The sequence below is a fragment of the Cyclopterus lumpus genome, chromosome 24 (assembly GCF_009769545.1).
Source record: "Cyclopterus lumpus isolate fCycLum1 chromosome 24, fCycLum1.pri, whole genome shotgun sequence".
NCBI lineage: Eukaryota > Metazoa > Chordata > Actinopteri > Perciformes > Cyclopteridae > Cyclopterus > Cyclopterus lumpus.
Window position 1 is genome coordinate 13262235 of NC_046989.1, and position 16309 is coordinate 13278543.

Genomic DNA, 16309 nt, shown 5'->3' on the forward strand with positions numbered 1-16309 from the left:
GCCCTCTGGGAACACTAACAAAAAATACCCTCTAAACCCTATGAATAGAAACTAAATATACCCATAAATATATCATAGATTTATGAATATTTCTTTTCAAATAACTTGCCTGTGTGAAGTCATCCGTGTATCTGCCTTCCTCTGTGCGTCACTGCTCACCTCGTTTTTCAGAGTCTTTTCGATCTCAAACACGTTCACTGCTAGACTGATCATACTTGAATATTCATCATTTATTAAGCTCCCCTGGTCTCTGTGTGATTTAAAGTGTGAGTGTGCGTGTCCTCACTTTAACTCGAGGAAACGCTACTGGAGGCTAAGTCAGACATGATGGGATTCTCAGAGCTGTGCGGACGATTTGGGCACTCAAGTCTAAAAGAGAGCACAGCACCAGCGTGGGATAATGCAAAGAAAAGGCCAGAGAGAGAGAGAGAGAGAGAGAGAGAGAGAGAGAGAGCGAGAGCGAGAGAGATCTCTCTTAATCAATGTTGGCCTCGACCAACTGTCCCTCTTCAAAATGAAACTGATATACCGTTAAGTCTTTGATGGGACAGTTTCAAATGCAGCCAATTATGCACTCTGTTTTGAGTACTGAATAATACAATAAGACACCCACTAACCCAGGGTCTTTCTCATAGTTTGTTTCATGACTTTTTTTAAAAACTGTAGATCTTAACACAACTTAAATTTGCTCTGCAAATCACATACAGGGACAAAATAATGGCCAACAGTAAAGCACAAAATGTCAACAAAACTAGTCCTTTCAAATCCAAAACTCACACTGCATTTTCATGAATGAGCTGTTTTTATGACATAGTAGTGACAAGTAGCGAAGATACCTTTTTTTGTACTTCCCAGTAATGATTCCGATACTTGAACTTGCGCACCAATCCAATACCAGTGCGTTAAAAACAAACACATAGATAGACAACAAGCTCCATTTCGTCATTCTGGAAATATCTCCAAAGACCCGAGGCCACAAGCGAGGTGTGGTTACTTTCTTTTGCTTAATCGAAATAGACAGAATTACAGGCCAGTACAGTAGTTAGTTGCAGCCTCACTTAGCAACATTACCAAACAAGCCTGGAACACGTCCAGAGACACAGTGCACATTAAGCCCACAGCTTATTTTTAGCTCAATGCAGCGAAAATTAACCAGCTCCTTTGTCCTTTGCTTCTCTGAATACTAAATATTGACCTCTGTTCACCATCATCATCATCTTCGTCATCCTGCAAGCGTGGCCTTAAGCACACACTAACACGCTAAAATAAATAATACTTGTATTTTCCCATCGAAGTACATAATACGATAATAGCGTTCCAGGAGTGTAAATACACGCCCGGCTGTGAGAGGCAACACAGCGTTCACCTGTGGCTCAAGAGTGAGACGTACTGCAGCCATTCTTTACTCACTTGATCTAGGGCTCCAGTGGGTGAGTCATGTGGTTGGCCTGGTCCAGGGCTCAGAGCAAGGGAGGAAGGGGAGACTGGGGTGGTAGAGGTGTAGGTAGATCTCAGCGGTGGGTAAACAGCTTGAAGTGGGGATGATGGAGCAGTGGTGGTGGTGGTGGTGGTGGTGGGCTTATGGCTCCACGGCCGCTCTGTCACATGGCAACATCTCAGGTGCAGGGAGAAGTCTGTTGGCCTCCGACTGGGAGGAGAGAGAACAACAATGTTAGCATCAACGTTTTATCAATCATAGGAGATCATTTGGCGTTCACTTTTCTTTTTCATTTTTTTTGAAGTCTGTCATCCCCCACATTTTATTATTTAGTTTTATTCGTCAAGACTTATTTCTGCATTTTGAGTCTTGGATCACGAAGAGGCATGCGAGAAATACAACGTTTTTCTCAAGCATTAAAAGGTAACACGGGTAATTGATATACTATTTTAATAAATCCAAAATAGCAGATACAAAGCGCAGAAGGAAGGCACGCAACGCTGAAATTGAATTGGCCAAGGTGACAAAAACAGCAGGCCATCCTCATCACAAGTATTAGATAAGGATGAGACTCACTCCAGATGTGGAGTGTGGACCAACAAGACCCTGCCAACATTCGTCCTCTAGATGACGGTGCATTGTGATCGTCCAGCCACGTTCCGGGCTTCGGTGGCTTGTTTTTGGAACAGCACCACAGCCTTTGTACCTCCTCTATCAAATGCTTGTAAATAAAGTACAAGGACTACGTGATAAATGGTGCAGATGTGGAAAGGTCAACCGGCTTACACAAGCACACGTTAGCCAGAAGGTCAACGAGAGAGTTAAAATATTGGAGGTCTTCTCTTTTTAAACTGTCCAATAGTCAGTACATCATATGTTTAAGCCCTCGCAAACACATTTCTGGTCTCACACCTCATTACGTAACAATGAAACAACGGTAAATAAACACACAAATGTGTGACTGTTTTCACAACGTCTCACACGGTGGCAGTTGCGAATTACATGTTGATCCACAGCCAGCTCCTTGAAATGCTGGTCCACTTAAAGCGACTTTCTTTGAACGGACAGCCTCAATCATGTCGTGTTTAATTGCGGCTAATTGCCGGTTGCATAGTGCAATAATTGCAGCCCTATGAGTTTCATGATGCAGACGATTTGCCTTCTTCAGGGAAATGCAATAGAACCTGCCTTATCTTTATCTTAAACATGGCACTTGTCACTGGATGTCCAGCAAAGATTTTTTTTAAACACGAGTACACACACACACACGCACGTTCGGCACTGTCCATCTGTCTATGTGGGATGCAATTTAAAGGACATAAATAGTTTTGCCTTCGGTGGTGGGGATGGCGTCATCCAACACGTTTGAAAAAGGGAAGCCGTGAGTGGGAGTACGAGGCAGTGCAGTAACGATACTCGGCACGCCTTGGAATTTACCTTCCTAAAGGTGACAATGTCCTGCTTAATTTCTAGACTCTCAGTTAAACTCCGTTTCAATTAGTGCGGTGTTCTTTTTTCCAGGTTAGAATCTGGTTCTTTTCACTGTGTGGAAATGAAATGGGATTATTCGTCGATGTGTAACCGTCTCATCAGTTACTAATTTTATTAGACGTTCAGAAACTGACATTAATTTTAAACTACTGCAGATTTTAATGATATTGTTTTAAAAAGGTTAATGAAATGGTGTTGTTAAAATGTAAAAACAACTTCTAACAATTAGTCGATTGACAAAATGAACGGCTTTGCAAGCTTCTACAACATGAGGATTTTTAAGCTGAAGATTTGGGGATTTTTTTAACTGTTGGGTCAGACAAACAAGCAATATGTCTCATTTTTCCCTATTTCTTCTCAGATTTTACGAGACAAAGCATAATTGAGACAATCAACATTGTTGTCATCGGTAATAAAAAAAAGAAGCTTATTAGTATGCAGCCCTAAACAAGGCTAATATCTGACAGAGGACCTGCTCAGTATTGGAATGGCGCGTCACTGTTGTGTTTGTGAAAACATATTGAACACACTTGAGAAAGCGACATGCTCTTTATCTTAACTCCAGATGTTCTAGACCTCAACTCCTCACCCCTGCATGGCCGACACTGTTGACGTTTCACCTCCATCAAGCAATCTAAACACAGCACGCCAGGGAGAGACAGCCAATAGTGTAATTCAATGCGCAGACAACAAAGACGGGAGGCTCCCATTGGGTTAAAATGCTCACATCATTAAAAAAAATCAAGGCATATGCATCATGTCTTTAGGCTCTTAAAATCAAGGTCCAAAGGAGAAATTCAAGAATACGGTGGGAGGAAACGGAGAAGTTACTCACCAACGGACCGTCAAAGAATGATCAGCCCCTTGCAGAACAGGAAAACACGGTATCTCTCCACGTCTTTATTTTGACAGTTACTTTCCTGCATGCAGTCAGACACATGATTCCCTTTGTGTAGACACTGCAGTCCTCATTAGCGTCGTAACCAAACCAGTTTTTCCGTAACACATATTTACTTGTCAGGTGCAGCCAAAAAATGTGTGGGGCTGGCAGGCTGTGAAAGCCCCGCCTCAGTGACCTGTATTACAGCCGAATGGGCCGAGGGGAAGGAGCACCGGAGGGTGGGACAAGGCAAGCTGGATAGATATTACCAGAGCAGACCGAGGCTACCCACTGCAGCCTACGTATAAATACTTAAGATTCCAGCACGAGATAAAAGTAACAACACGGAACTACTAAAACGACACTATTGAAATACACTTCTGTTCATACGTTCATTTTAGCTCTCGTTAAGTGGGGAAACTCATTACACAGTAAATACATACACACAGCCAGAGGGATTAAGAGGAGGTGACCAAAATGTTAAGTTGAATCTCAGTCACCAGAAAAAGAGTACCAGTCTACAGCCGAGAGAGCCGCTCTGTAAGGAGGAACTGTTACCATCTTAATTTGCCGAGCTGTAGGGCTGTCATATACTTATATATTTTCCCAGAGATAATTGAGATAAACTATATTTGTTGTCATTTCAAAACCATCTATGCCACAGATATGACAATAGCATAAAAATACAAGTATACCCTCAGGAATGTCAAAATGACAACAACTTTCTAATTAAATGACATTTAAATAAAAATAAAAGCCACACAACCAAAATAATCATTTTAAAATGGACTCTTGGGCTCTGTAAACAAATATGCACAATGCCTATAACCGATTGTGCTATTGAAAACGCTGCTGTATTCATGTTGCACACATGTAAACGCAACAGGCCAATTCAAGGTAAGCAATCATGATCGAGGTCATGTCCGAATATCGAACAATATGGGCCTACCAATTGGCACCAAACTCCACAGTCAGCTGAGGCTGAAGTATTGGACAAGTAAACTCTTATCGTACTGGGGGTTGCACTAGAGGAAAGGCAAACTTACCGAGACAATTCATATTATGATCGTTTGTACCAAATTGACTGGCCGACCGGTTAAATAGGAATACACATCAGCCCTAAAAATCCTGTATTATTCGGCCTCTACTAAAGAAGCATCTTTATTGTCCCTAAACTGACAACATGACCTCAGGCGGAGATCTCCTCTATGCTTCTGTTCATGACGCATAGCAAACCAGCCTTTTCACACTTTCGGGTTTGATTTATTTGTTTATTATTTAATGGTTAGGCTACAAAACCATTCGGGGAAAGCCCTTGCCATTTAGACACTTGCAATAACTGTAACTAGGATCTAGATCTGTAATGGCATGAGTGAGTGGAAAGATATCATGGACTGGAACAGCATCTACTAAAAAGCGACATAAACAGACAGAATTTTGGTGTGAAAACCCCAGTGGTGCTTAAAATGGCTGCCAGTGTTTGAGTATCCATCCCACAAACCGTAGTTATTTGTGCCACTCAAAACAAGACCACTTCCTTTCCTCTTAGTGCTTTGCTTCCCTCCATCTATAGACAGTCTTTTTTGCCTCGTTAGGCTGCTATGCAGAAAAAAAAAAAAAAAAAAATATATATATATATATACATACACACACACACACACATATGCATATATATACACATACATATATATATATATATATATATATATATATATATATATATACACACATATACACACACCTCTGAACAATTTGTGGAAAAGAGCTCTGGCCATTCAGCTGAATTATTGTTCAATACAATAAGTAAAGACATTTGAGAGCTTTCTGGCCACATTTATTTCTCACAGGGAAATTAATAAAAACATTGTGCGCATTCTGGAAATGATTACATCTATCTTTTTTTTAATACATTTTAACTTTTGGACGGAGACCGAGACAAGGAGGCGCCTTGCTCGCTGTGAGTGAGACAGTTTCAGTAAATAACCAATAAGTAGTCAACGTTATTAATTAAAACTATTTGGGACAAGCCTAGTTGATGGATATGATTTGGCATGTGATGGGTTAGATTAGATAATGTTCAGAACCTGATGCTGTCATATTGTCGCATCAAGCATAGAGAGACTATTAAAAGATAGCCTTTGTTTTAACAGAGGATACATTAATATTACTTTTTTTTTTTTTAATGCTTAGATATTTTTAATAAAATGTCCACACTGTTTCTTCACATAGTTTTAACTGTATGGATCTACTAATTTAAAGCCCTTGCTGGTGATTGGATCACCCACCAGCGATCAAGTAACCATGTCCACAATTGGACTATATGAAAAAATCAGCCAACCCTCTCATGGATAATTGCATGGTCCTCAACTCTGTGAGTAAGTCAGACACTTAGCAAAACTTTTCCCATAGTTGACAACCACTAGTTATTGTTCATGTGAGCTGTGTATGCATATGCAAGTTGTAATTCCAATTTACCTGATACAGTATTTCCACCACGGGGAGATGAGCCAATTGTGATGCAAAAATGAACCAACTTCAGGCAACTTCAAAAGAAATCCCTGAATGCACAAAAGGTCCGCCAAGACTCTTAACTGCAGATAAGTAACACCTGTATTTGAATACCTTTCCAGTAAAATGGTGAAGTAAGAATGCAGTACAATCAATCATGTTTTGGTCTGATTTATCATGGCAGCACCTGTACAGCATGTGTCATGTAGCCCTGATTAGAAAAGAAATGGAAAGAAAATGACATATACAAATATAAAATCATACATCTAAATTATGAATTTTAAATATACTTCTCAATGTAATGAAAATAATGACGACAAGGCAATAAGTTTGAGGCTGTTCATATCTTTTTTAAAAGCATCGACTGGCATCAAAATAAACGCACAACGAGATTAATGGTCTCCTTGTCTCCTTGAGCTATCAAATGTTGTCTTTGTTTCGGCTCACCAGCATTCCTGGCTTCATCTCCTTCACCTGAATTGCATTCTCCATCGACCTTCAGAAAAACAAACGTATGGGCCATATGTCGTATACAAAAAGCCTTTGAGGGCAAGCCAAATTTAATTTCAAATTACGAAAACAGGAAGCCTAGGGCCTGTAGTAATAACAACGCCATGCCACAAGAACAACTGAAAAGTGAGTGGGATGCCAAGTTTAAACACTCTCAAGTACAGAAATAACAAATACGCGAGACGACCTGAAGTGCGGCCAACTGCAATTTGAACTGCGACATCTTGGTGAAACTTTGGAAGTATCTCAACGCCCGCCCATTTAAAAGCCAGGCACATAAACACCGTTGAGCTCCACTGAACAAAAGGTGTTCTCACCACCGTATGTTGATGACACACTGTTCACTTCACATCTACACAAAACTGATAAACTTCCTCCAATTCACTTGACAGCGTCAAGACGGATCCAGTCACTTTAGCGGAGGATAACGTGGCTACAAGAGGTTTTCTCCAACGCTCTTTATCACTTCAGTGTTATAATTCTGGTAAACGCCGACCAAATCCACACAGGAGAGAGAAAACTATTGTTTCAGTCTTCTTGTTGTGGCCCGACCTTGTTCAGAAAACTTGGGGCTCAACCGTTAACTCAATCAACCATTTTCCTTGCTCTGTTTTCTTGGTTGTTCGTTCCTCCTGGATGTGGCCTTTCCGTTTCTCTCATTCTTCAGCCTTTAACTTTCCTTTTTCCTTCCCTCCATTTCCTCCAACCCTCATGAATTCACACAGTCTGCTGCACAAGCCTTCTTTCTTTCTTTTTTCCCCCGCCAGGCGATAATGTAGGCCATCACTCTGACAGCGGCGAGGAGTCGGAGAAGCGCCGCTCTTCTCTTCCTTCGCTGCATTCTGCTCGCTTACAGCAGCCGAAGACAATGCGCATGTCAGGGTGTGTGTGTGTGTGTGTGTGTGGCTGCCTCACATTGACTCAGAGTGCCAGAGTCGAGGGAAAAACCACAACATACAGTAGGCTGTGCTGCACCAAGAGTCTATCCGTTTCAGCTCCGCAGAAACGACAGCTCCTAGATAAGGATAACGATATGCATTCTAAATAGTATGATCTTGCTTTCTATCCGGCTCTTTAATTGGCTCATAGCGACACGCACACACAAACCCTTGCCGACATCGTCGGCGACCGCTTGCATTGAGGACAGTCGTACCGAGAGCCCCGTCCCTCCTCCAGGGAGACGAGCCACAACGAGAATTTAAGTCTTTTAGAGCAGGACAGCTGCGAGGTTTGATAAGGTGCTGCAAAGCTCACAGACGGACACAGGCCTCCTTCACCCCGGGCTTCTCCAAGCCGACCTGGAGCCGATCATTGATTGCTGTTCATGAATTTGAAACTGTGTCGGACCGACCAAGACTGTAGATCATTTATGGGGAACACTGGATAATTGAGTCATGGAAAACGAGAACCGTGCGAGTTTTCCCTTCGTATCGAGCAAATACAAAGAAGTCAGAGCATGACCTGTGTGGGTTAATCTGCCGAAATCACACATCCTGCAACGGGACTGTTGCTGGGTCTTGAGCCGTGGAGCTCTGCAGAGATCGTGTTGCGCCTGTATGATCTTTTTTTTGTTTCTCTACACTGCAAGCGAAACCCACTCGTTGTCTAAAAAAACCCTGATACGATACAAAGGATACAAGCAGAATCGCTTGTTGACTGGTGCTGAGAAATGGCATCAAACAGACCCTGTGAACGGTAATCAGCTAATAATGCTTCCAGTGATCGGCCCCAAAACTGCTGATCTGAGAGCCCAAAATCAAAGATGATCTGGAAAAACTGGAAATCTGTATTTTTAACTAAACACTTTCATTTTTTTACTTTTATTTCGCCTACATTTAAACCACCAAATTTTAACTCGCACATTTTCTAAAAACATTTATAAATGAAAGCAAGTGTTTTTCTTTCACTTGGTCGACACGTGAGACGAGTGTGTACAGCGAGGGCAAGGTTTAGGGTCAGAACACAGTTGAACACGGGCTGAGGGATTGGTGTCGCTGCTTCCTGGAGAACCGCTCACAAACAACTTCACGCTGTGCCTTCTTGGGACCTCGTGAGGCTACGAATAATCTTCACTTGAAGCAGGACTTTTACTGTGTATTAATAGTTTTACAGTTAATGGGTTTACATTAGAAAGAAAGTTTTGAGTACTCTCAATATGTCACGTTGTTACTTTTTAATGTTCTCATGCAGGATGGTAACCATTTAGATTCCCAATATGTGGTCATTTCATTCAAGTAAGGCCTGTTTGGACATTTGTTCTGATCGTTTTCAGAGATGTGAGAGTCGCTACAGAGTGCCTGGCCGTCGCTAGGCATACTTCAGTGAACCCATGTCTGTTGGTAACACGGAGATAGAGATATAGATATGGAGATAGAGAGAGATAAATATAGATATATATTTCTAAACACACCCAAGGGACCGAGGGAGTCATCATGTTAAATCGTTAAAAACTTTGGCGACAATCCAAGAAGTAAAGGTGAAATAAATTAGCCTTGTGGCTCTTAGATTGAGAGTCGATTTGAAGTGACGACTACTAACAGAAACACGTTGAACACTAGATAATGCTTCACGCTTGAATAAGGACAAAAAGTAAACGGGACAGTCTTGCTGCCGCCTTGGCGAAACGCTTCGGGACGCTTGCGTGCAGAGCGGTCGTTGGCCTATGGCTGTGACAAGCCGTTTCAGGTTTGCAGAACTGACAGAGCCCGACATTAATATATTAAAAATGTGTGGATAATATAAAAAGCCGCAAAGCTTCAAGAGGACTGTGCTGTCTTTTTTTAACCTGACTTCATCAACATCGCATATACAAAACATAAATCCGTCCGTCGCGTAGTACTAGTGCGCTGTAATGTAGAAACATAAGGTTTTCACATAGCTGGCATACCTATCAAAAGGTAGATCTTCCAACGACACGAAACATAAAGTTGACAGACAGCGTAAATGCTGAGACATTCATATGCCATCTCCCCAACGGAACAAAGTTGCCAGCCCGTGAGGCAGGTGAGCCTGACCGGATCCATCAGCCACCGCAGACGGCATTCGTCAGTATCTGCTGGGTATTCTGACCCTCAGTAAAAACATCACTGTGACACCTGCAATCACAGGCTGGTTGCAGGTGTCCTTGGGAGAGAGGGGTGGTGGGGGTGTCGAAACAAACATGGAAACGTACTACAGCCCCACCAGTAGACTGCTGTGACAGTGGCAGCCGGGCTGCAGCAATTCTGAGTGCTAAAATGGCTGCTCCTTCTCCATACAGACACAGAGCTCAGCTAGGAAAGAGGGCTCCAACTCCCAACAATGTGCCTCAAACGTGCCTCATCCCTATGTGCGGGGCTGATAACGGAATCGCTATTGCTCGCAGTATAATAAATACGACACACGTAGGATTCTACACTAATCACCAGGCAGCAGCAACATCCGCCCTCATCTGCCTCCACATCCTCATCAGTATGCACAAACTCTCCCTATTTTACCAGGGAGACGAAGGTAACCATGACGCTTTAGCATGTCACCGCGTAGTGACAAGATCTGGTTAAGGGTCCTCATCTCTTCTTCATATTACAGTTCATCCGGCATTAATAGGTGTGCGTTTGCATGCATTGTCTGATCTGCAAGAGAAAACAAGTAATCCTGGGTCTCCTATTTGAAGGAATTCTTATTATTTTATTACTTCAATGTTACCATGTTACCGTGTTGTTTCCATTTGGGACACAGTCGGACAGCCAGCAGCGCTGCACACTTTGAACTGAATAACTGAGGCCTACATTGAACTCTATATCCTGGCCCCCCTTATCTGGACTACATCTCACCCTAAAGAGGCCCAGCTACAACGCTTTCACCTCCAACCAGAAAAGGCCTGCAACACAAATACCGCATAAACAAGCTACCTGCCATCACCGAGCATGCTCAAGCCAAACAGAGCAGACAGTTGCAACATGAGTTTATATAAATATTCCATTGAAAACATATTTAAGTATCCAATGAGAGTCATAGGACTACACAGAAGTAACTTTTGTATTCAAAACATTGTGTGCTAATTTCCACTGGTCAAATCATGGCGAGGCAGCTGTGGTGTCTGGGCCTTTCCCAGCCTTACATAATTGTAAAAAGTAAAGATTTGCCTTGCTTTATAAATATAACTGACATGACTTAACCTCACATAAGCTCAAACAGCTCCGAGATGCTGTTGTTGCAGTTGCTTGGCACACAGGATTCACAAGTCTGAACACAGTGAAATAGAAAAGCTTTAAAGAAACTTTACTCCTCTGAAATGGTTCTACTCGAATACCGTTTCCCCTCATTGGTAGACGATGAACATATGTATGTTGTTTCAGCCTGAATATCGGATTTCTGTTTACATTTTTAAGACAGAAGTCTTCGCATACAGCGTATCAGAATCCGAAGCAGTTCATTGCCAAGTAGGTTACACCTACATGGAATTTGACTTGGTGATTGGTGTGTGTGACAAGGAACACAGTGCAATAGTAAATGACAATCTATAAATAGAAAATATGAAAACGTACAATAAAATATGATAAACAAACAAATGAAGAGTACGAAATATGTGTCCACCATTTACCCAAAACCGTTCTGTCGTCACCGACGTCATACACACTCTGTGGAAACTCAATACATCACATCTTTCCTCTAGAAAGGGCCCGTGTGCAGCATTTTCGAGAGATCTATTTGCAGAAAAGGAATGTAATATTCATAGCTATGTTTTCATTGTATAGACTTGAGACTAGAGTCTTGTGTTTTCTTTAGCTTAGAATGAGCCCTTCATAGGGATCTTCAGTCCGTCGGGACACACCGCGATGAAGCCCAAACACTGGCTCTTGCTTTACCTGAAGGTCACCACAGTTCTCTGACACGCTTGAGAAATATAGCCACGGTTTTGAACTGGGCACCTTTAGGCTGCCGAAAGTCTTGGAAAGGGAGGGGGGAGGTGTCTGCAACCGCACCGCTAGATGCCACTACATCCTACACACGGTCCCGTTAAGATGTTTTTATTACGCAACACTGTTAATTACCAAAACGGACCTTTTCTTTACCTTTTGAGCAGTTCAATAACAATGAAATAAACCAAAATATATACAATCTATTGACCACCCTCTCCTCCCTCCCCTACATGTATTGTTAAGGATGCATTCACATGGTCGAAGCTGTTAATCATAATTTTTTTGTCAGATGACTAAGATTTTAGATTACGGTGGAATAACATTTGAACATGGCTGCAGGACTACGCAACACCGGGACTGACAATAGAAACATTAGACCAGGGAGGTCAACTCGGGTGAGATGTTTCCCCCATTATCCGGAGGGCATCATGTTCTCCGACCGCACGCCGCTGGTCTACGTCCAAGTATCTTTTTCCAACACCGTTCAATCTAAAAAAAAAAAAAAAACTAGAAGATGACAAGAGGCCTTTTGGCCTCAAACGAAGAGGTCGCGTGTTGTTTTCCAGGACGCAAAGTCGCGGGTCAATCCAAACGAACTGCGACGACACCTTGAGGCCGCTCGCCCCGTCTTACGTAAGCGACGCTGTGCTTTCGATGCAGGTGGCGAAGCACCAACAATGCCCCGGCGAGCACCGCACGCGCTGCGTTACCCGGCTGAAGGAGACGGGCTCGGTGCTGTCGTAGCGAGGTTGTGCGGAGAGAAAACAAATCAACAATGAGTCAGGGATGTTTGGAGGCCCTCGAGCATATCCTCCGCTGCAGCGGCCAGTTAAATCATGGCGTGTGTGCGAGGATGACATGGAGTCACGCATTAATCGTTCACGGCTGTGATTCTCCGGTGACTTACCTGGTTTGTGTCGTCCGCTTGTAAATAAAGATCCTGCCCACGAGGTCCACGCTGCAAACTGTCACGCTGGCTGATTGATCCCCACGCAGTTGGCTAACTTTAGCATAACCAGCGGAACTAACCACTCGCTCGCGTCAGACGTCTTCAGTGTGTGTGTGTGTGTGTGGTTTTTATTTTTCTCTATCCACACGGTTACTTGGGATTCATAATGTTGCGGTGATCCGTGGCGACCATGTCGCAAACTCCGGCGGGGTTTGTTATCTTGGCAAACGGGGGCAGAAAAGTTGCGTGCTCGCTGTCAGTCGCCCGTCAGCCCGTGTTGACAAACAAGTCCGCGGAGCTGGACTCAAACGCACAGCTCGGAGCTAGCTAACGCCAGGCTGCTAGCACGGTTAGCTTAGCCCGCTAACCAGCTCGCGAAATCCAAACCTCGTACCGAAAAAGCCCCTTTTTGTCTCCGCTGCGTCCGACTCGCGTCCCATCGGGAGAGGAGCCGCGACCCCGCAGGCAACTCCGCGAATCTCTCGTGGGTGCTAACCTTTCTCTGCGTCAGTGAGGGCGCACTCGCGTTTGCCAGCCCGAGTTATCGCTTTGGTCTCTGCTCTCCGCCATTTCCAATCTCTCAACACAAACAAACAGGGGCTGCTGCTCGTGCGCACGGAAACGTCGAGGCGCGTTCACGATGACGGCAGCGGGCACAGGCTCCCGCTGTGTCGACACGGCGCGGAGAGGACGTGTTGTTAACGAGACGTTTGTATCGATAGGATACAGGAAATAAATCTGTGCGCGTGTGCCGACGAAGCCACGGAGAGTACGTTGACTCGTGCGTGTGTCGCGTGACGCACTGTTCAAACTATAGGCCTCCTGCGGCTGTGTGTACGTGTGCGCGTGTGCGTTGGTGCACCGTGCAGAATCCATAGTGTCTGGTACAGAGTGATGCGTACCGCCTCATACACTGTAGCTACACGATGCACGAGGTACAGTGTGTGTATTGGATCAGGACCAGCATCGAACAGGCCGTCTAATGAACAGCAAACATAACAAATACAAACTAATAGAAACGAAGACATATATACAGTTTTAAACTAGAGCTGACACTGAGGTCATGTCCTCTGATTTCAGTTTTTCTGGGAATTTGGAGAGGAAGCAGCACGTGGGGGGGTTTCTTCAGTTAACATCCTGAATGTTTTACAGGACGATTATATTGTTTTTAGTGTTTTTGTTCGCCAGTATTTGCTTTCCCCCCTGGCAAAGATGATGTGGCTTTAGGAGAGTATTTACCTGTAGATCCTAATTTGTGGGAAATAAATGAGCAATACTTAATAATAATTTAATGATTTAATTTGAATGCATTTTCCTATAAATAACTATAATCAGGCATAATGACAAAGAAAATAGAGACGTTTTGAGATAGGTTAGCTCATCTAGAGTTCAAATTATGAAGAGCTGCTGCTTTTTGTCTGCTTTTATGGCGTAATTTATATATATATATTTTTAAAGTTCACGATGGATAATCAGTTAATGATGAGAAAAGGAAGAGGAGCCATATAGAGACTGCATTTAATATTCTTATGCATTATGCATTATGAGATATGCATTATGCATTATCAGCTAATACAAGTCTTCAGTGTTGATTATTTTTATTTGTTTATTGTTGTGTATTTGATTATTTTTTCCCCTTTAAAGCTCAAATGATGTTGCTGGATACTCAAGTAACAGTCACTGGACTATATTTACCATCAACTCTGATAGGACAACCTCATAACAGGTGGCGAGTTTTCCTTTTTAAAGAGGTATTTGTCATATAACTATGTAATTGAAAAATAAAATGAAAAAAAGTTTGATTGGAAAGATTGAAGCTAAATTAAAAAAAGGCCTCAAACCCAAATTATGAGCTGAAAAGGAAGACAACACGGATGATAATTCTCCGGCAGTTCATCATTGCAATATGATTTTGGGGACTTTGCACCACCAAGAGCATGGCTGTTAACAGCACATTGGCCTACTGTTCATTACGCCAGTAGACTCGTGCAGCTGCAACATGAAGAATACATGTTATTGCACTAGAAGTCTGCTTCTCGTGCACATTTGAGAAGGAGAGTAGCGTGAGTGTGGGCATGTCTGTGGGAGGTATTCTGGGAAATACTCTTGAGAAGTAATTACAATGTGTGTAATAAGTTGATTGGTTACTTACATTCCTTTTGGAGGAGTCTTAATTCAAAGTTGAAGGCTCATTTGGGCTCTACCTATTTTTTTCTCTCCTTTCTTTCAAATGTAATAATTGTTGGTAACACCTCATTGAAGCATGCCGGTGAAGGGTGGCATTGAAGCTGAAGATGAGTCACTCATGCATGCAGGCTCATTTAAAAGTAACTGCCCATATTTACTATGTGCATGACGGCAGGCGTATCCACAATATGCCAATTACCCCCCCCCCCCCCAAATTCATGTGCTGCTGGTGTAATCACAGCTGGCTTCCTGCCCAGATATTATGTCACGGCCAAGACAACAAGGAGACAGACTCCACAGAATAACCCAGTATTCAGTGAAACAATGAGAAAGTCAGTCAGAAACAATTAGATTCTCAATCCGGAGTAAATTACTTTATATAAACCCGTTCGGCCTGTGAATGGAGGCCAGTGCTAGTGGAAAGAAAAGAGGACTTTTTATTGCAGCATACATGCACGATGTCATAAATCACGACCGCGTTCCGTTTCGCAGGTGAGGCCGGCGGCGTCGTGCAAGCTGGCTCACATTTTATTGGACACCTATGTGAATGAGATACCGGAAATAGTTCCCCCTGTGCGCAAAAAGTCTGCCTGAGAAAAAGGACCACGTGCCGGTGGTCGCCGCAGTTTGTCGTCAGTCGTCTCACGTGACGATTCAATTAATGAAGCTCTTTGAACAGTTGGCCGGACGACGCAGGTATTTTTTGAAGACATTGCATTGGTCCCCCCCAAAATCGGACCACGCCCATTTGAGCCCAAACTACGGTTCCTGCCCCCCCAAGTAAATAAATGGAACCGGGTCATGATAATGTAATTAATTACACCTGTGTTCAATCACATGTGGTTTGGCTGCTTTGGGGAAAAGGCTGTAGATTGTATTAGTGTATGCAAGTAGGCTTTGTAGTGTAAACACATCCATAATGTATATTATGTATCTCTTGCATGTCTCATTTTGCAATGACATTTGAAGAGGACTTTGTGTTTCAATTCTATCTTTTTTTTTCTTTTTCTTTACCCTATACACAGAAAAAATGAGGAGACAACAATACCACGAAGGGCTGCATTATATGGAGCAAGCAGTTCTGGGAACACACCCGCTGCTACGAGGACACAATTATCTGCTTGGCTGTGGCTGTCTTTCCCTTTAATCTCTAAAATACACACTTTATTAAGTTTTATATAAAAGCATTTTGCCCACTGATTCATACCGAATGGTGTCTTCTCCTGCTAGAATAAAGCTCTTATCTTCCACAAACGCAGACCATAACGTGGGAAGTCACTCAGGTAACGGTTGCATTTCCTGTTTATTACAAAATCCCGCCAGGTCTCATGGTATCATGTTGGGGCGATGGGAAAGGTTATCAAAAGTGACTGTTGACTAATTTATGTAGTTATGAGTACCGATCCGATACCAGTGTTGAATTAATACGCTGTATGCTTCACTGT

The 16309-nt window shown here is 43.0% G+C and overlaps 1 protein-coding gene across 2 annotated transcripts in view; it reads right to left on the bottom strand.

Moving 5' to 3' along the window:
* ncoa1 (nuclear receptor coactivator 1) overlaps positions 1-13523 on the bottom strand; it is a 36633-nt gene extending 23110 nt beyond the window's left edge. Inside the window, exons 1-2 of one of the 2 annotated variants that reach the window (XM_034527070.1) lie at positions 13174-13523; positions 1411-1648 (exon numbers count right to left, since the gene is read on the bottom strand). The gene's annotated coding sequence lies outside the window, so the exon portion shown is untranslated. Of the gene's footprint in view, positions 1-1410; positions 1649-12635 lie in introns of both variants that reach the window. The other variant, XM_034527069.1, reaches the window with a different exon arrangement.
* Positions 13524-16309: the final 2786 nt, after the last annotated feature.